General features: G+C 45.7%; 1 protein-coding gene and 1 long non-coding RNA gene across 4 annotated transcripts in view; one reads left to right on the top strand and one right to left on the bottom strand.

The window, feature by feature from the left end:
• Positions 1–20,927, bottom strand: part of TMEM178B (transmembrane protein 178B) — a 366,535-nt gene that overhangs the window by 197,930 nt on the left and 147,678 nt on the right. The gene's annotated exons all lie outside the window — the stretch shown is intronic.
• LOC147583013 (uncharacterized) lies at positions 17,081–19,490 on the top strand. The gene is made up of 3 exons (XR_015244516.1): positions 17,081–17,222; positions 17,596–17,750; positions 19,160–19,490. It is a non-coding gene; the product is annotated as an uncharacterized LOC147583013 (long non-coding RNA).

A 20,927-nucleotide genomic window follows, 5' to 3' on the forward strand; every position in this document is an offset into this window, starting at 1 on the left:
TCTTGTTTCCAATAAATCATTTCATGGAAATGGCTAGATATTATTCCTTCTTTGTTTTAGAGCTAAATTACCTATTAAATAAGGGGGAAGAAGTGAATTATGTTAGTAAAAGGCTCAGATGGCTTTGCACAACATCAATTCAGCAAAATGCATTCCTGCCTTCATAGGTAATGGCCCAAGTTTAAAGTAATACCATCAACAGCCAGGATTTGTTGAACACGTACTATATGGGAATGTATGCTAATCACTGCATGGGAAGTCAAGTGCACTAAGAACCGTCTTCTGAAAATGTGCCGCCCAACTGGGAAACGGAGACACAAAAATGAACCATAATACAAAGTGGTGAATGGTAAGGATTTTGAGCTACATAGGAGTCCACGGAAGAACTCACTTCTGTCTGGAGTGTCCACAGAGGGGCTGGTTGTTGAGCTGGGCACTGAAGCATGGAGGGAAGGAGGCTTGAACAAGGGCACAGTGTGTACAAAGACATGAAGGTGAGGCAGAATAAGGCAGTCCTGCATAGTGGGAAAGCAAAGTTAAATCCTGGCACTTATGAGCTGTGTGACCTTCAGCAAGTTGCTTGATCTCTCTGAGCCTATATTTTCTCTCCGTAAAAGGAGGACACTAGAGGAACCTCGTTCACAGGACTGTTGTAAAGAGCAGAGAAAAAATGGGAGTGAAGCACTGAGCAGAACCGTACTTCAGAACAGAAGGTAAACCCTCAGTACAGGTTAACTATTGTTATAATTTCAAGGTTACAAAAAAACACAGGCAACCCTTGGGTTGAGCTCTATCCTGGGGCCACGATCAGTGATAGAGAGGCCTTGTTCTGCAACAACCACTTACAGCAGGACAGAGGGAATGGGTCGTGGCGCACCATGGTGCCAATCATGAAAATGAATTTGAGGGAATGACACAGAAAAAAGCAGGCACGGTCAACACTGTCAGACTCTTCCCAGGCTCTGGGGCCCACCTCGTGGTTACTGTTATAAATGGAGTAACTCACCCCTGCCAACTCCTAAACCATTTACACTCTTAAAAAAAAAAACAAAGAAACAAAAAAATAAAACAACAAAACAAAACAAAAACCTCGTAAAAGGAATATCAGAAGGAAACCAATCCAGGAAAATACTTGAGGATGCTGCCTTATGATTGCCCCCGTCAGGAAACCACGGGAAAGGAGAGTTCCTAAGGGCAGAGTCAGCCAAGAGTAATTGCTAGAAGGCTGGGGAGCATAGAGAGACACTGAAATGCACCTCTTCCGCCACCCCAGCTTCTCAGAAGACCCAGCAATGCAGGGACAATACTTCCTGGGACCAGATACAGCAGTCTACAGAGGGGGTGGGGCACCATTGCAGGGGTGGGAATTCCTCTGTTACTGGGGCAACAGGCAAAATGAGGGCAGAGTCCACTGTCCCTTCAAAGTCCCCGGGGAGACTAAAGAGCCCGTGTCAGATGTAACTGGCTAAGAGCACTTGGGAAAAGCAAGCTTCCAAAATAGTTGTCTATGAGCTGGTGCTGACACCCACGAGGATCACGGTCTGGCAGAAACATACAGAAATACAACCAGGGAGTTCAAGATGCATGGGAGGCATTAACGAGGCTGGCTATGGAAGTATTCTTCGGCATCTGGGCTGAGCTGGCTAGCTGAGTGACCCAAGTGTGGTGGCGGCATTTTCTCCTCCGATACTCGAGACAGAACGATGTGGCACCAAGGACATGATAACACTTAGCAGCAAAAGCCAGCAAGAGCTATGACTTTGGTTTTTAGAAGACTTGTAGAGAGAATTCACCTTTCTTGGCATAATTCTGATTGAGCTTCAACTGGAATCTCAGATAGGGTTTTTCGGAAAAAGCCGGATTTTAACAGAAATGATGCTTTCGGGAAGAATGGCAAAAACGAACAAACAAAAGCATTGCAAGTGGGTAATGACTTTCAGTCAACATATCTGACAAACAGGAATGAGGTTAAAAGGTGATTGACTGTATCTGCTGCTGAACCACGTGAAATTTTAGGCTCCAAAGAGTATGTACTCAAAGAAAATGCCTGAATGTCAGTTTCTTAGCGTCCTGGGGTCTCCTCTTCCCAGAACTAGAGATAGCCCACCTGAGCACCTGAGCTTCATTCAACCAGGTGTCCCCTGGGCTGTAGACCGCCTACCTGAGGGTCTGGGCTGAGCCAGGTGTGACAGGGAAGCTACTAGGTGTTACCAGATTCTAAAGCCACACAACTCTTGTACTGCTTCAGGCACCACAGCTCCCTAATCAAAAGACATAAATACATCCTATCTGGGGAAATCCATCCCATCATGAATGTCTAGACAGTCACTCTATTTCTTACTGTTGACCAGTGAGAAATAACGGACCTCAATGTAATTCTATAGCTTTACATAGACGGGGTGCCTACATAGGACACAGCACCACAGGTTGGGCGAACTTGTGCTCCCTCATCAGCTCCAACGTTGACCTTCGGAGTGAACTTCGACAACATTTACTGAGTATCTGGTAAGGTCAGGCACCAAGCAAGATTCTGGGGGTAAAGGGTTATCAGTTCAGCCCGGCTCCTCCTTCACACCCCAGTTACAAGATGAGGAGTAGAGAATCAGGCCACTAATGCCCTTACCAGAATGAACTATAAGGTATCCCAAACGCTGGAGCGAGAAAGCTGGCAAAGCCCACGGAACAGGTGGTTCTGTAGCCAAACCGTGGAGACCAAAAGGCCCGCTTCCGGGCTCTTCAACCACTCCAGAGTCCCTGCAGACACAACTTGATGCTTGATGTCAGTACATTAACCAGAGATGCCCACATCAGTGCCCATCTCCTGGAAACCAAGGTCAGCATAATATGGAGAAACAGGGGGCCCCGGGTAGGTGACAATGAGGGAAATCCTCAAATGTCTCCATCTCGGAGGTCTCAAAACCCACCACCGGGTCATCTTTGTTTTGAGTTAGGTCAGATCCTTTCTTTTCAGTTAAAAAGCAAAAACTGTAACTAAGGTAGGAATAGCTCACCAAGCCCCTACCACTTTAGTGTGAAGAAATTGAACAAATTATTTAACTCCTCATTAGGAGAGACAAAAAAGGGGGGGGGGGGGAACCTGGGTAGCTCCATCAGTTAAGCATCCGACTTCAGCTCAGGTCATGATCTCACAGCTCATGGGTTTGAGCCCTGTGTCGAGCTCTGTGCTGACAGCTCAGAGCCTGGAGCCTGCTTCAGAGTCTGTGTCTCTGTCTCTTTCTGCCCCTCCCCTACTCACATTCTCTCTCTCTCTCTCTCTCTCTCTCTCTCTCTCTCTCTCTCAAAAATAAACGTTAAAAAAAATTTTTTAAACATTAAACATGTTTAAAAACTAAGCACTAAAAAAATATTTTTTTAAAGGAGACAAAAAAAAAAAAAAAACCTTTAAGCATAGAATTCTGAGGTGAGTACAGGGTCCAGAAATCCAGGGAAAGGGCCAAGAAAGGTTAAGAGTTTCGCTTCTTGGCTACCATGATCCAAGTTGCCCACGAGTTTAGCTCTAGATCAGCGCTCATGGGAGGAGTCTTTCTACTGTCACATTCCTGCCCCCTCTCTACTCACCTCCTCAGGCAGCAGGAAAAGCCAGGTGATACACCTGGGGTCTTCCTGTTACCCGGTGAAAGCCAAAGCCTGTGGGAGCACCACCTGATATGGGTGAAATGAGAGGTGGTCCCCACAGGCTGGTGGACAGTTTTAGGGAAAGAGAAGAGTCCATTCTAGCCACACCTTCAGAAAATTCCAAGTGCAACAAGAACATCGAGATGACCCATAACCTGGGTCTGAGTCTCTTCTCCCATCTTAGTTTACAGACAAGTGTTCCCAAGGAACTAACAACTTCTTGATGATTGATCAAAACACAGTATTTCTGAAAAATGTCCTGTTAATAATAACCACCCTTTAATGTCTTAACACTATACAATTCACCCTGGGTCCCTGAGACTCAAGGGGGCAATGACCTGTGCAGAAGCATGACAAAAGGCAGCAAATTTCCTCAGTCTCCAGAGGCAGCCCCCCTGGTCCAGTAAGAGATTGACATGGCCTTCCTCCAGCCAAAAGCCAGCAGGAATCTCCACTTGATTACTCCTCCTGGGATAGGGAGGAGGGAGAGCTGGATCCACCAGGAACATTCTATTGACACAGGGTTTTCAAGAACTAATAGCCCCAGGATGTGTGGTATTTAAGGAGAAAGTAGTTGCATCTAGCACCCGGAGTTATTAACGGAGAATGGACAAACACCAACAACTCAGCTTATCTCTACTCAGCAGCCCAGGGACATTAGGGGGAGGTGTCCACTCTCAGCCATGCCTTCTGCCAGTGAGGACAGCAGTTCCTGACCATGGCTCTAGGCAGTCTCAGAAGGACACTGGGAAGGTGAATGAAATGTCCTCCTCCATTGGGTCTGACTCCCGAACAAGTCTTACCAGAAGAGGGGCTGCTCAAGGCTGTAGCACCACGTGGGGGGGATTCTAAGTTTCAACATCTGTAAGAAACTTAAGAGAGTCTTTTAAGAGACATTATCTCACTTAGTTCCCAAACAGCCTCTTTGGTTAAGGTTTCTGCCGTTGGAAGCCCTGATTATGCTCCAAAATGGGCTGGATCATGGACCAGGAGGAATTCAAGGAGGGGGGACCACAGGCTCCCCAGGACAAGCTCACGGGAGACCCCAACCCCCCAGACAGGCCCCAGTCAGGGCCAGCCCAAGGAGGTGAACTTTCATCCAAGTAGCAAAGAATCTTTAGCAGGGGAAACCCAGACCTACTGTCACAACAACGCACCTCCAAGTCAATTAAACTCGACCGTCAAGAGAGCCGTTAGCCACAGTGACCGTATTTAAAAGTTGGGGAGCTGGAAGAACGCCATTACTACCTGCACTCACCACCATCTCTGGGGTGCTAGAAAGAACACGGATGTGGGGTCACAAGATCTTGGTCCTTTACGAGTTATCTGGCCTTCAACAAGTCACATAACCTCTGTGCACCTCCAGTCCCCCATCCATTACTATGAAATTAACACAATAAAACTTAAACTCCCAAGCGTGTTGTGAAGATCAAGTGAAATAATGTACATGAAAGTGTCTTCAAACTAGAAAGGGCCACAACCACGTCAAGTATTACTTTGAAAGTACTTGGGAGACTTTGGACAACACATACAGTGGAAAAGCTGATCCTGCTTCTTCATTCTTCATCCAACCCAATCCTAGAAGAGATGTGCCCCATCTAGCTGCCTCAAAGATCTCCCTGTTCATTTATTCTGTGGTCATTAAATTCCCCCCAGGTACCATGCATTGGACTACACGCTAGAGAGACAGCCTTCCTGTCCTCATGGAGCATGAATCCAGATAATTCCAACACTATCTGTTCCCACCTCCATTTTATGTTCTCAGTCTTTGTAAATCCTATCCTAGAAAGATCCCTTCTCCCAGGAGCAAACATAAACTGTCTCCTTCCCAGTCTAGATGAGCAGGTCTGAACATGGAACCCCACCCTGTGAGCTAATGAGTCACCTGTAACCAAGTCTACACCACTGTCCTGAGGCATGAAATTCAGCTGTCTCCCCATCCCATCATCTTGGTCCTTCGGAAACCTTTAATGTAGAAACTTGAGTCTCCTGGGAGACCAAACCTCAGTCTCAGCAGACCCACAGTCTTCCGAAGCCACTTTTGAAATAAATACACTAAATACCAAACCAAGTTTATCTCTACCCCACAGGATGTGTTAGCCATGTCCATTATGGGGACTTGTAGCAGGTTAAACAGACACTCAAGTTGCAAAGACCTGGGTTTGAATCCTCACCTGTGGGCCTTGAAGCTAATTATTTAGCTTAGTACCCCTTGAAGGTTCAATTTTTCACATTTATAAAGCTCAGATAACAATCCCTACCCCATAGTGATATTCAAATAATTAAATGTGATAATGTTGGTAAAGAATTTAATAGTGCTTGGCACTTAGAAGCACTCTATAAATGGTAGTCATTGTTATTTATAATTATAATAGTCATTACTATTGACATGCTCACAAAACAGCCCATTTCATCTTATGTGCCGTGATATCTCTACTGCTCTACGGGCAAACAGAGAAAGCAATGCTTCCACTGACTCCAGAGCAAATTATTTCCAACCGTGGACCCCCACCCATCCTGCCTTTTTGGAAACACTAGCTCTCAACCCTGAGGTTAAGATATACTTATCCTTGGCTCAATAACCATGTGACCTGGTTGACGGACAAAATGAAAGAATAAATCAAAACCTAAAATATTTCATCGGCCCACTGGGCTCCATGTCTATTCATGCAAAATATTGCATACACTTCCTCCCAGCAGCCCCTCTTCCTTTCCAGCTACAGTTTCTCCTCATCCTACTCGCCTGTCTGTGGTGCTTACACCTCCCTCTTCATGATGGCCAACTGCACTGTACGATTCCAGAACACCCAGCCTGACTGAACAGATTCCTGCAGCTGGCTCAGCAAGTAAAGTAAAGTAAAGTAAAGTAAAGTAAAGTAAAGTAAAGTAAAGTAAAGTAAAGTAAAGAATGAACCTTGCCCAAAAAGAGGTCTGGCCTTTGCCCTGGGCTTCTGGGAGGAAATTCTCTAAGTCCTTGGAATGTAAGGCCCGATAGGAGTGGATGTCTTTGTTTGCCTGTGGCCTTGGATTATGCAGGATAGTATAATAATGTGATTTGGAGTTGTGGCTTTGGGTCATGGGGTATCAGCTCAACATCAGGAGGAGCTGGATAGTGAGATTGATCACACGCTCAGGCAACCACGCCTATGTGATGGAGCCTGAATAAAAACTCTGAACACGAAGGCTCAGTGGACTTCCCTGGTTGACGGTACTCCTTGCATACTGTTGTACCCTTATGCCAAGAAAGTTACACTGCCCACGATCGCACAGGGACAGGAAGACTGGAAGCACCACGTTTGGAATTTTCCTGAACTCGGCCTTCTGTGCTTCTTCCCTTGGCTGATTTTAATTTGTATACTTTCACAATAGTAAACCATAACAATGAACATAACAGCTTTCAGAACATTCTGAGTCTTTCTAGTGAGTTGATCAAAGCCAAGAGCGATCTTGGGGGCCCCCCAAACTTGCAGTTGGGGTCAGAAGTGAGAACAGTTGTGTGAGCTGTTCTTCTAACACTGCAGAGGCCATCGGGAGAATCCCTAAAGATGGGCAGTCAGGTCCCCATGTGCACAGTGGTCTCTAGAAAACTGAACAACCACATCCTTGGATCATTCTTCATCATCAGAAGATGAACTTGAAAGCCTAAAATTGTTAACTCTGCATTCATTCACAAGTCCTTGTTGGATCTCGATCCACACTCTGAGTTAATGAACATAGATGGACCTCTCAGCCTTCCCCGGTCCTCTGATTTCCATTAACAACATGGATGAGGTCCTGCCTCTGAAGCATTGGGGATTTCTAAGTCTGGCATCAGCAGTTACAGTACGTGGCAGACTGGAGGGGGTGTCCATCTGGAAGACCACATTTGGGAAACTGCCACCTGTGTTCATGTGCCCCATCTGCCTGGAAAATGTCACAGCCACTCTTCCACTGAGCCTGGTCCTCAACTCAAGGGAGGAAATTGGACAGAGGAAAGGAAAAAAAGAAGCCAGAGGAATGCTCAGGCAAGCCAGCGGCCAGTAAGCGTATGAGCCGTGGCAAGCTCTGAATCCTCAGGAAACACGCCCTTGTGAGGATGTCTTCCCCAGGCTTGCTGGGCATCCCCCTGCTGAGAAACAAAGCTCCTTTTCAAGCCGGTGCTGCTATCTGCAGTGGTTCAGTGTCCAGATAACCAGGGAGCAAGGAGATACATTGTCATGTCAAGGCTCACAGGGGAAATACAAGAAGAAGAAATGTCAGCATCTGGATACCGACGGACATGGAAAACCTCAAAAAACTCAAGAGAGAAAGAAAATGTATTTTGGCGATAATGGGACTAGAGTGGGCTGCGGCTGGCTGAATGCTATATTGGATCTCTACCAGCCACAGGATCCTTCTTTGTTAACCCTGAAGCCCAGCCACCTGCCCCACGAACGGGGAGCAGAAATAAGGGAACAAACTGGACCCCACATCTTTAAAATGAAGAGGTCTCAGGGCTGTATCAGTCACTTAAGCCTAATATTTGGATTTCCTTTAAATTGTATTGTCGTCAACGGCTGTTCAGGCTGAGTTGCTTAGACAGTAAATTCTGGTTCTAGCTGCCATTTCGCATTATGCTAATGTATGTGAGAAGCTGCCTCCCTGGATACCGTAGCAAATTGCCAGCTGAATCATAGAAATGCTGTCAACTTTTTTTTTTTTTTTTGCAAGTTTTCCATTTTTGCTTTGCTACTGTGTAGCCAGGAGAAACTGGGAGGTGAGTGGGAAATATATATATATATATATATATATATATATATATATATATATATTATGCATGTATATATATATATTATACATATATATACATGCATTATATATATATATATATATATATATATATATATTTATATATATGCATCAAGCTTCCCCTGGATTGGTTTTGCCTCTTTGAGAAAGAGCTGTAGTTTTCTCCCTTGTTTCTAAAGCAGCCCACAGACATGCCTCCATTTTATTTGAAGTCATTTCATTGCCCAAATATCTGTGTCAGTTTCAGGGAATCAGCCTTGAGAGCCAGCAGAGGGAGAAAGAGAGCACCAAACCGGATTTTCTACAGATTCCACTCAAAATCAAAGCCCGAACGCCGAACGAGTGGGAATTTGCTGAGCCCAAACAAACAAACAAGCAAAAGGCAAAGCAAATGGATTCAGCAGAGGAGGCCACTTTTTAAAAGATGGTGAGGGTTCCAGGGTGGTGCAAACAGCTTTGGCTCACAAACGGGTTCCAGTTTGGGCACTGCCAGCTGTTCTCCCCGGGTGACCCTCTTCTCCCCCCTTCCCCCCACCCCAACCCAATCCTGCTCCAAACAGTTCCTTTGCCTGTAAATGAGAAGAGGGAACTGGTGGCCAGGAAGATCCCTTCAGCCTTAACATTCTAAGTCTGTATGGCTCTTTTCTGGTCTTAGCCACCTTCTAGACTATGGTTAACAACACCTTATTTTCTTTTTTTTTTTTCAACGTTTATTTATTTTTGGGACAGAGAGAGACAGAGAATGAACGGGGGAGGGGCAGAGAGAGAGGGAGACACAGAATCGGAAACAGGCTCCAGGCTCTGAGCCATCAGCCCAGAGCCCGACGCGGGGCTCGAACTCACGGACCATGAGATCATGACCTGGCTGAAGTCGGACGCTTAACCGACTGCGCCACCCAGGCGCCCCAACACCTTATTTTCTTGGACTCGGGTGCTGGACCTGATTGCCCAGCAAGATTGTTCCAGGTCCAAGAGCTAAGATTCTAAGACACCTGTGGCACAAAATAGTAATTTCTCCTATTGTCGGACGGTGGGAGAGACGGGTATGTGCAAGGGCGCGAGACGGCCGCAATAGAGAGTAGCAGGCTGGCACCCCCACGCTGGGGATGGAGAAACAGAGGTATTCGTGAGTGCAAATTTTCAGTTCTAGGAGTTAGTCCTAGAGACCTGCCGTACCACTGAGATCCTGCAGTTCACAATATCGTATTGGAAAACTTACTGAGCGAATAGGTCACAAAATAACAACAAGAAGGCACGAGAACACTGTAGGAGGTGATGGAGAGGTTTATGGCATAGATGGTGGTGGTAGTTTCATGGGTGTATACTTACCTCCAAACCCATCAAGCTGTATACACGTAATACATACAGGCTTTTGCATGTCAATCATAACTCACAGTGGTTTAAAAAAAAGAAAAAGGCAAAGGAAAAATACAATTAAAAAAAGAGACAGCTGCAATAGACCTAGGACATGCTCCCCATGTCCCCAACCCTTTTGCTTTTGAAACCCCAGCACTGAACTCCACTTTCACACTGCCTGTCCTAGGTCAGACCCCTGGAATGGCAGCGAGCACTTGTTTGGTACAGACTGCCTGTCCTGTGGCTTTGTCCGCTGTGGAACCACAACCCATTAACAATTCCGGCACTTGGGGCCCTCCTCCCCAGCCCCACGTTTTTATCTCACCTGTCCCGTTCTAACCACCTAAAAGTTCTACCCCTGCCTTTTCCTGCAGACAAAGATTCCTCTACCCCTGCTTGACCTCAGCCCTCACCTAGAATTTGACCAATTCAAGGGTACACACTCAAATGCCTTTGGGAGCCAATCAAGACTCCTGAAGGAGTGAGGTTGCCCAATGTAAGGAATAAGGAGAAGTAGGACCCTAGCGGCAAAGAACTGAGCACATCCACCTCCCTCCCCTCGTAAACAAGACATTCACGTGGAAATTTTTACAATTTTATGTGCCCCAAACAAAACAATTTTGCAGAAATTAGGCTCCACACTACCAGTTGTTTTTTTTTTTCTTTTTACTGCAAGCTCTCTGTTCATTAAATTCAGGTTTCTTTTTAAGTAAGGAATATACTTGCATGGAGAATTCACACTTCTTTCCAATGACTAAGACTGGATTGAATTACCATTATTATAAATGATCTTCTTTTAAGTTTAATAGATGCTAAAGCTTCCTTACCATATAGCCTGTGTTACCTTTTATTGACTAACTTAAGCCTAATATCTATAGCATTTCTGTGATTTTTTTTTTCAATGAAAATACTCCTGAGAATAAAGTCAGACCTCCCGGGGTACCGCAAAGTGTAAAATTTCTCTGATGTCTCATGGCTTTATCTACAACAACAGGAAGTCTTCTTTGCAAATTTTGTATTCTATACTGTATCTGTTTATTAAGTGGAAAATAATGTTTAATTACTTATCACACACTTACCTCTTCACTACAAATCTTTAAGTGAAATGGACACTTCTGGATGATGCACCACTTTCCTCTCACCAGACCCCAGGTGGGAGCTGGGTTTCCCTCTGCTGCATAAGCAGTAAGATTGGTTGACCACCTGACGCTGCTGTTCTACAGGAGAAGTAGGTTTGTTCATGAAATTGAAGGTTTGGAAGCCGCGGTCTGGTAACTGTTCTTCTACCTTTTTCCTGCGCCCAAACTCCCCAACAATCCCAAAGTCTTGTCAGAACAAACACCAAGCAAAGCACCCTAGTCCCTTCAAGGGTGGAGTCTGGACCTGTGTTACACAGATTCTCATGCTAACTTCCCCCTTGTTCCCCAGAATGACAGGGAGTCGGCTACAGTACCCCAGCCCTGTCCCTGGGGCCCTGGTACCATTGGCAGAGACTCTGACAAGTGCTGGGAAAATGAGAACACCAGGGTGGGGGGCATGGTGCGGGGGGGGGGGGGGGGGGGCGGGGGGACATCACGCTCCTGAAATTCATGTTCAAGATCAAGATCAGCTTTTGTATATTAAATCCTACCTTCCCACTGACAACCCCCATTCCTCCCCTTCTTTCACGGATGCTCTTCAAAAGACAGTGGAGGTGAATATATGAACTTTAAGTTTCTCTGACGTCTACCTGGTGGCCACAGATTTGAAATACTCAGGGGATACAAAGGACTTTTCATAGTGTGAAGTACAAAATGGTCTCACATGGGTAAAGAGTGCCCCTTGACTCATTTTGTAGGTCTAGATTTTGATTTTTCAGCTGCCGTTAAAAATGGGGTCACCTTAACTTAGATTCTAGAAACTAAGAAGCGTGTAGAGTGAAGATCATAACTCAAATGATCTGTTCTTACCCCCTTTTGAATTCTTCTTGCCATAAACAAGCTTCTAATTCCAGGTGAGAAAGAAGCCAATGAAACAAGCCAGGGGGAAGGTGAGTGGCTTCTCCTGGGAACCTGTAAGGGTTTATCTCTGAAAGACATTTTCCCCGCCCACACCCCCCACAACTGTGATGAGACCACCCCACGCTCAGATGCCAATCACTCAAGAGAGGTGCACTGCACTCTTAACAAAGCAGATTCATATAAACATCCTTCCTTCTAAGCAGAAATGCTCTTTTCTGCTTTACTAGTAGAATCCAGGTGAGCTCACTTCTGAAACCATTTGAAAGGCAAAAAAGCCAAACTCACAAACAAAATGTTGGAAGGGGGAAAAGAGGAAGAAACAGGTGGCCTAAGTTCCTTTATCAAAAGGCTCCTTTATCAAAGAGCCTGAGTGGCTCAGTCGGTTAAGCGTCCAACTTTGGCTCAGGTCATGATCTCACGGTTCGTGGGTTCGAGCCCCGCGTCAGGCTCTGTGCTGATGGCTCGGGGCCTGGAGCCTGCTTTGGATTCTGTGTCTCCTTCTCTCTCTGCCCCTCCCCCACTTGTGCTCTGTCTCTATCAAAAATAAATAAATGTAAAAAAAAATTTTTTTTTAAGTCTTAGATCTTTACCCTGGGTTTTATAATAGGAGAATAGGAGAATTCATTTCGAGGTGGGGTTGTAGGTCTCTAGTGTGAGGCACTATTCATTGCAGAGCATTCAAAAATGAAGGGAAAATGTACACCTGACATGAAAATACAGAAACAGGAGCTCAACCAATAAATGTGTAACTTAAGGCGGTGTTTCCAGAGCATAGGTATTTTATATGCCAAGATCTACCTACTGCAAACACAAGCATGGTGCTGGGAAAGGCACAGACTTACAGATCCAATAGCCCAGGGAGGAGGAGAGAGCCTGGATCAGTCAGGACACAACAGCAAAGGGACAACACACTCAAAAGGGCTTAACTGAAGATTTTTAGGAAAGAACTGTACACAGTTTGGCACAGAATTAAAGGAGCCAGTAAAGATTGGTGATAAGTGGGAAGTTATATTTGCCCCAAGGTCTAAGGGGTGAGGGGGAAGGAACTGTACACGCAGGGAGTCTGGCAAGAGCCAGAGCTGTGGAAGAGGGCTGCCTGGCAGGACCCGTGCCTTAAAGGAACACAGCAGATGAAACCAGACGAATGGAGGGCAGGGGTGTGGTGCAGACGAGGACGGCCACCTCTTGCCTCTTGCCTCCTGGTTTTCCAGTCGTGCCTATTGACCAAACTCAAATGGAAAGCCAAGAATAAGGGGGCACAGGTACTACAGTCCAGAGACATCAGCCTCCCAGGGCATGGAGAGTGAAGCCAGGGCAAATGGAGAGAAACAAGCAAAGAGCCCTAGACTGAGGGTCAGGACACCCGGTTCCAGGTGTGGCACACTGGCTTTGCGACTTTGGACGAGGCTCAACATATCTAGATTTCTAGGAAAGGACTGAGTAGATGGTTTCTCCGGGCTCTTTCAATTTTTACATCCTGTGGCCCTCATCTGGGAACTGTGTAGAACCAAGAGATCACACATGGCTACTATGGTTATCACAAGGCTTTAAAGCAGCACCCCTCAATCTCGGAAATACTCATTCTGTTTCCTAACCCACAAATCCAGATAGAGACCAACTCCATGGGAACAAAAATATGGGCCCAAGGAATCCTCACGTCTTGATTCTCAGCTTTATCATCAGAACTAATGTCACATCTTGACCGGTTTCCCTTTTGATTGTTGAAGAGTTCAGAATTTCACATGGTGGTCTCGTTCCTTTTGAGGACAAATCTGGACAGTGAAAGAAGATGAAGCATCCAGGGCCCCAGAGCCTCTGAAGCTGTGTGTGCGGGAGAGAAGGTTCGCACGCGCCAAATGGGAAGACCACACTGGGATTCCAGTCCTCATCACTGCGGACCAGCCTCTCCTATCTCCTATTTCCTATTTCCCACTCCTGCTCTTCTGCATCTTTCTTGTCTTGGTCTGACACCTGCCCCCGTGCCAGCCTAGAGGGGAGAGGAACCTACAGGATCAGAAGGTTCACACTCTTTGCCCGCCTGTGAATGGACTTACCCACTTTCCCTCATCTCATTAGCTACTTCTGGTCATTTTGGTTCTGTAGCTTGACAAAATCTCTTATTATCTCAAAGCAGTCTGGAAAAGGATACTAATATATATTAGAATCCTTTTTTTTTTTTTTTAAGCATTAAGCAAATAGAGATCTTGAAGAAATTCCTTTCTCCTAAAATACAGGAATCGATGACAAAAGAAGCATCAAGCTGACTGAAATTTCACAGAGAAGAGACTTCCCTTGTATTTCAGGAATGGTAAAAGCTGCCGCCCCTCATATGACTTCTTGGGCGCCGCTGACATCCTCAGATGTAAAACCCAGGGGAAACGGCCTGAGAGAAAAAGGCATTTGAAGGCCAAAGCTACTAAGAAGTCAAAGAAACGAAAGCCTGTTAACCTTGGACGGAGAACCATGCATTGGGGCACTCTGTAGCAAACAAGTCCAAATCGGGGTAGATAAAATTAAGTTATACCCACAGTAATAAACACTCTAATTTTGCTTTAGAAGTTTGCTCTGGAGTTATTACTGTCATTATTTTACTTGATAATTATGGCTTCACGTGTTAATAAATTTCACTCGTGCAATAATTTTGCAGGCTAAGTAGTTACCTGGGAACTCTGTATCATGCACCTAGTAGGTCCTGTCAATGAATGTTCACCGCAAGGTCTCAGCTACAGAACTTCGAAGCTATGACGGTGTCCTCCTCTTCCCTCGCCTCTCATACTCCCCTAATCCTGTCTAGTAGTGCCCTGCACCATCCGTTCCCAGACGCACATACTACATGTTTTCCTGGACATCCATCCACATGCATCGTCCAGGATCCTCTGTCATTCTGAAAGTATCTCTAGGATTCCTGGGCAGTGTTTGTGTTTGCTTGCTTGCTTGTTTTTGCCTCTGGCATAGAATTTTCTGGGAAAGAAACTGCTTCCCCTTGGGGATCAAGGGACTCCCGTGCCAGTTAGACTGAGTGCCTCTTACCCATCGCCACATCCCAGTCCCTAGCACAGTCATGTGGCCCACAGAAGATGCCTGAAGATTGTTAAAGCAGAACTCTGTTTTTAGGTAAACTGAGCTTTGCTGGTCCCTTAGGGAAACACAAAATTGAATGCAAAGTAAACATCTCCGGAGGGAGCTTTCCTTTTTCACAGCCTGAGTTCTGAGAAATGTCCTCCCATTGCAAGGTGGGAAGGGAGGGGAGCAAAGACAATAAATGGACTTAAGTGTTTTCAGAAAGACTGTGGTGAGCACAGACCCACTCGGTCCTGTCAGATATGAAAACGGTTTGTCATGAATGATGAGGCGTGCTGGTCAGGGATCCGCTTGGGGGAGTTCTTCAAAGGTAGTCGGGAAAGAGAAGCTGATCGAGTGCACCTTGGGAGGGGGTGGAAGAGCCACGTGTGGCCCGGTGCTCAGCAGGACCACTGACTGTGGAGAGGCTGACTGTGATAAATGTCAAGAAGCCTCGAGATGACTGAAGGCAGGCCAGCTCCTGCTTTGCCCCCACAAGTGCATCACACCCCCCCCCCCCCATTCTATCTATGCTCTTTCCTTTGAGCTCCGGGAACTGCATGGTTCTCTCTACTCCATGAGGCTCTCTTTCCTTAGCAGATTTCCTTCTGTTCTGTCCCAATGACACAAGAGTAAGTATGGTGTTGTGAGTGAAAAAGAGCACTCACGGATGCCGGGGCCACACCGTCCAGTTCAAATCCTTCCCCTGTCACTAGCTGCGTGACTCCGAACAAGTTACTTAACCCCTTAGTACTTCAATTTTCTTATCTATAAAATGGAACAATAGTACCTACCCCTAGAGTTAGTATGAAGATTCAATAAATGAATGCCTGAGTGCTGCAAAAGTGACCTGAGGCTCTACTAATCTGCCTAACAGACAGGATTCAGATGGAAAAGGAAAAGGAAGCAGGCCAGAAACCTGTCCCCAAAGTAGGCACGAGGCTGGGCTAGCAATATCAGGTACAGCAAATAAAAATGCAGGGTACCCAGTCAAATCTGAATTTCAGATAAAGGATAAATACACTTTTTTCTTCATTTTTTACATGTTTGTTTATTCTTGAGAGAGACGGAGTGCAAGCAGGGGAGGGGCAGAGAGCGAGAGGGAGGCAAATAATCTGAAGCAGGCCCAGGCTCCAAGCTGTCAGCACAGAGCCCTACGTGGGGCTTGAACTCACAAACCACGAGATCACGGTCAAATGCCAAAGTCAGATGCTTAACTGACCGAGCCACCCAGGCACCCCAGGGACAAATACATTTTTAGTATAAGTATGTCTCAAGCATTGTATGGGACATATTTCTACTGTAAACATTTTTGTCATTTACCTGAAATTCAGATTTAACTGGGCATCCTGTGTGTAATCTGGCAACTTTAACCCGGACATCAGGCTGTGAGGAGGGAACATTGGTCCCATAGGCTCTCCGTGTTCCTATTTCACACTTAATGATACGCTGGATTCCACCACAAGGCTGAAATGCTGGCGGCCAGGACCATACATCCGAGGCCTGCGAGGGATTCTTGAGGATGCTCAGAACTCTGAAGCACCTTCCAAACTCTGAAATTTCTCCTCCAATTATCCTGCCACCCAGTGTCCTTATTTGGATGAAGAATTCCTCCCTTCAGAGTTTCTAGACTCTATGTCACAATTCTAGAACACAGTCTCCCCTTCCTATGAGAGCTCCCAGCACTGCAGAGTGCTCATGCTGGACTGGAGTGCTGGTGGGGGGTGGGGGGTGGGGGGAGGTACCCCCAGAGAGCAGGGGTTCTGGAGTCAGCAACGGCTGGGTTCAAATCCTCGGTGCACCACTCACTGGCCATGTGACTCTCTGGACTCAGTTTCCACATACGTAAAACTGAGGTAGAAACTGCCATCTTGCAGGGTGTTTGACAGGACGGGCAGCAAGACATAAATTCAATATAAATTCCCAGGCACACAGTAGTTGCAAATAGTCGCTGAGCAAACAGTGGTTTGCTGTTATTACTAGTTTTACCGATGCCAGCCAGAAAATCTTTCGTTTTCAAAGTTTTATATCTTTAAAAATTTTTTTTTCAACATTTATTTATTTTTGGGACAGAGAGAGACAGAGCATGAATGGGGGAGGGGCAGAGAGAGAGGGAGACACAGAATCGGAAACAGGCTCCAGGCTCTGAGCCATCAGCCCAGAGCCTGACGCGGGGCTCGAACTCACGGACCGCAAGATCGTGACCTGGCTGAAGTCGGACGCTCAACCGACTGCGCCACCCAGGCACCCCCAAAGTTTTATATCTTTAAAGTGAATTAATCTCTAACTACTTTGGCTCTGTAAGTTTCCAATTTGTTTCCTTAAAGCAGAGAGTACCTACATTGAATTAATGCATCCCCACTAGAGTTTGCCTCTGAACGATTACATGGATATGTGACGGAGGTAAGTCTCGTACCAGATTTAATGGAACTACATGCAATTTGTTTTTACAATTCTGGTACTCTGAAAAGCATTTCCGGGGAAAAGACCGATCAGTATCCTCTGCTGGGATGACAGAAGTTCCCACTTACGGCAGAGAAAAAGGAAGAGTAAGACTGGTCGTATATTTCTTCCAGTTTTAACTCTGCCATCCAACATGATCCATCCAGTTTGTGGTCTGTCTCCTCCAGGAAGCCATCTCTGGTTACTGCATCACTTAATACTATTTAGCTTTCTCTGAATACCTAAGCACATAGGCTGCACCACAAAATGCCAGACAGATTTAGCCATTATTTTAAAGTTCTTTTATTTGAATTGTTCTGGTCTCTCCATCCAGGTTATAATAAGCTCCTGGAGAACGAATGTCATTCCAAATACCCTTCTGTAGATTCAAAAACACCTTGCACCATACTGAGCCTGATAAATACTTGCTGAAATCATGAATGAAAAATCCGCCACTTGGTATCATGTAGAGAAATGGGTCACTAACCTGTAAGTATTTTTCAATTCCATCTGACTCGGGGAATAATAAATATTTGATGATATGATTTGATCTGAACTAAAATAAGCATGGCTCCAGTGGGATAAACTATCAACAAAAGGACAAAAGTTGTTGTTCCTCCACAGAGGCCTAGGAGGACCCAGATTCTTACTCAGAATCATCCCTTCAGAAACAAATTTGAACAAATTAGTTAAGCCTAAGCTTGACAGACTCTTGTGAGCCCCTAGAAACCTCCAGAAGCTAGAGGTTTAATCAGAATTTAGGGGGAAAAAAATCCAAAGGATCATTTCCTAAACTCTTTTTCCCACTCCTACCCCCAAACCATTTTCCAGTCTGATCATGGCTCTCCCAACAGTGCCTGTTTATATAACGGAAGTTGATTTACATCTGATTCCACGTGATCACATTTCCATTATAGACCATAATGAAATTCACTGGACGACTTACACAACGGAAAGAATACGAACTTGGGAATTGGAAGTGAACCTACTCATAGCTTGATGATTCTCTTGTCTTGATTTCAGTTGCAAAATCTATAGACATTCCCAAATAACGTAGAGCTCCGTCAGGGGAGCTGGTTTATGTGTGCAGTGTGGCTGTGTCTGAGCTTGGGGACATGCAAAAACACATGAGCATTATTTGCAGAAACGAGGGAGTCTACAGGAGAGGGTTCTCAGAAGGGAAGGAAAATCGGTTTGAGACCTCGATGATCCCTCTACGTGCTGTAAACTCAACAGGCTCTCAGAGACTTGGTGGCTGTGTTTTTTCTATCTTGTAAAATGTACTTGAAAGAAGATTCAACCTCTGTAGCAAACATTTAACATCCAGGCCTCTGAGCAAAATTATCCACAAGTGTAGAATGAGCAAAGCTCTATCCACAAAAGTCCTTTAGTCTACTCCAGAAGGGGTAGACTGGACTTTCCACGGCACGGATTTTCCTCCCTTTATTGGGCCCACACGCCAGGAAAGCTCCTTGCCCTTGACCACTAGACAGGATGCTTTTCTGCTTTCCTTCTACTGCTCTGGTCTCCCTTCTCAGTGCCCTTTGCTGACTCCCTCCTCCCCCTGAGCGCAAGCTCTGTGCCCTTCACATGGCTCTGCCCTCGCTCTCCCCCTCTATTTAGGAAACAAATCCTATTTTAGGACTTCACCATCACTTCTACTCTGTAAGTCTCAAATCTGTATTCCTCGCTGGGTTTTTCATCTGTGCTCCAGTTCAGGTGCCTGTGAGGATCTCCGCCTAGACAGATCCTCGTCACAAACCAGAGGCCCCCAACAGAAACCACAATCACCATTCTCGATACTCCAATAGCCTATGTTCAGTCACCGAAACACAAGAAGCCTAAAGCCATTCATTTGTTCATTCAACAATGACTTACGTGTGTCTCTTATTTCCTAGATCCTCCTATTAACCACAACCTAAACTTCAACTCAACTTATTCCTACTCAAAACCCTACCTTCTGGGACAGCTGGCTGGCTCAGTCAGTGCAGCATGCAACTCCTGACCTCAAGAGTTGTGAGATCGAGCCCCAGGTTGGGCATAGAGATTACTTTCAAAATAAAACCCTTAAAAACAAACAAACAAACGAAAAAACAAACTACCTTCCTTCCTTTCTCTCCACATGCCTCATGAGAATTATCTCCAGACTCCACTGAGTCCTAAATCACCTCCCTTCTTTGGATGTCTGAAGCATTTATTGATTATATTACCATGTGGGCACTTAATACAACAATGCCTTGGACTCTTAACTGTTTCACGCAGATAGTTCATACATCTCCAAGTATGTTGGAAGCTTCTGGATGACAGGAACTGTGTTTATGGATTTTTTTTTTTTTTAAGTATCTCCCTATCCTGGCACATAAGTGAATAAGTGACCTCTATAAAGTGTGTATTTCAGGGCCTGGCACCAAATACGAGCCTGAAAACGTAAGCTTAAAAATAAGTAGATACTCAATAAACACTTGGCAAACTGACTAAGAACGAACTGTGTGAAACGCTCCCAAGACATCAGTGTGCCAGGCCCTAATTGGTATTTACTGGCGGGTACATTTTTGAGTCTTGACAAGCCTTGCAAAAACAACTCACACAGACTTGAATTATTTGGGGAGTGAAAACGGAACATGGGACTACGTTAGCTACGATTTCCTTCCTTCTTCCCGTCACTTCTAATAATGTAAATGTTTGGTTTAACATCACATCTGTAAGCGGGTACCTAGCTGGCACCGGGGATGAAAGTGCCCCCCTAGCTGGCCGGGGCTGACTGGGTGGCTCGGTTGGTTGAGCATCTGAGTCTTGATTTCGGCTCAGGTCATGATCTCAGGGTTTGTAAGATCGAGCCCCTCAGCGGGGCCGGAGCCGTGAACACGGGGCCTGCTAAGAATTCTCTCTCTCTCTCTACCCCCCACCTTGCACCTCCCCTGCTTGCACATGTGCATGCTCTCTCTCGCTCTCTCAAAATAAACTTTAAAAAGAAAGTCAGAAAAGTGCACGTGGACTCATGGGCCATCATGGTGGAGGAACCACAGGGAGAACAGCCGAATTTGACAATGAGGAAGTAAGCTGATGCCCAGGGAGACAGTGACTTGCCCAAGGTCACACATCAACTGGCCCAAGTTAACCTTGAGGGACCTACCTCACTTCCTCCCACCCTCCAGCCCAGCTGACCTCCCCTCGGCCTCTGAATGTCTCCCATCCATGCGAGGGTGCTTTGTTATTTCTTCCATGGCAACCGTAACCTCACAAAGCAGAGCTGACCTCCTCCACCCCTTGCAAGGACAGAAGGGCTGAGAGATTTCTATATTGTCGGGTTTTTTTTAATCTCAAACAGAAGTTAATTGTCGGGTTCAGACCAAAAAGAGCCAGTGACACCTCACCCCCAGCAGCCCTCTCAGCAAAACCCAACACAGCCAGGAGTGCCTGGCTGACCTCAGATGGATTTAGAAGCAGGGTTATTTTTTCCCCTTTGTTAGTCAGTGACACCCCCCTCCCCCGCCAAGAAAAGGAAATCAATCAAGGGTCACAGGGATTTGCTCGTTTCGGTTTTCTTAGATTTTATGGTAGAGTGAGTGAAAAATCTAAGCTGTCTCCCATTGTTTCATTACCAGAAATTCAAAAACATTCAATATAAAAAAGAATTTTTAAAAAATAGGTGGGGCACAGAGGATT

This window comes from Puma concolor, chromosome A2, assembly GCF_028749965.1.
Source record: "Puma concolor isolate L17-30 chromosome A2, mPumCon1.1.hap2, whole genome shotgun sequence".
Lineage (NCBI taxonomy): Eukaryota > Metazoa > Chordata > Mammalia > Carnivora > Felidae > Puma > Puma concolor.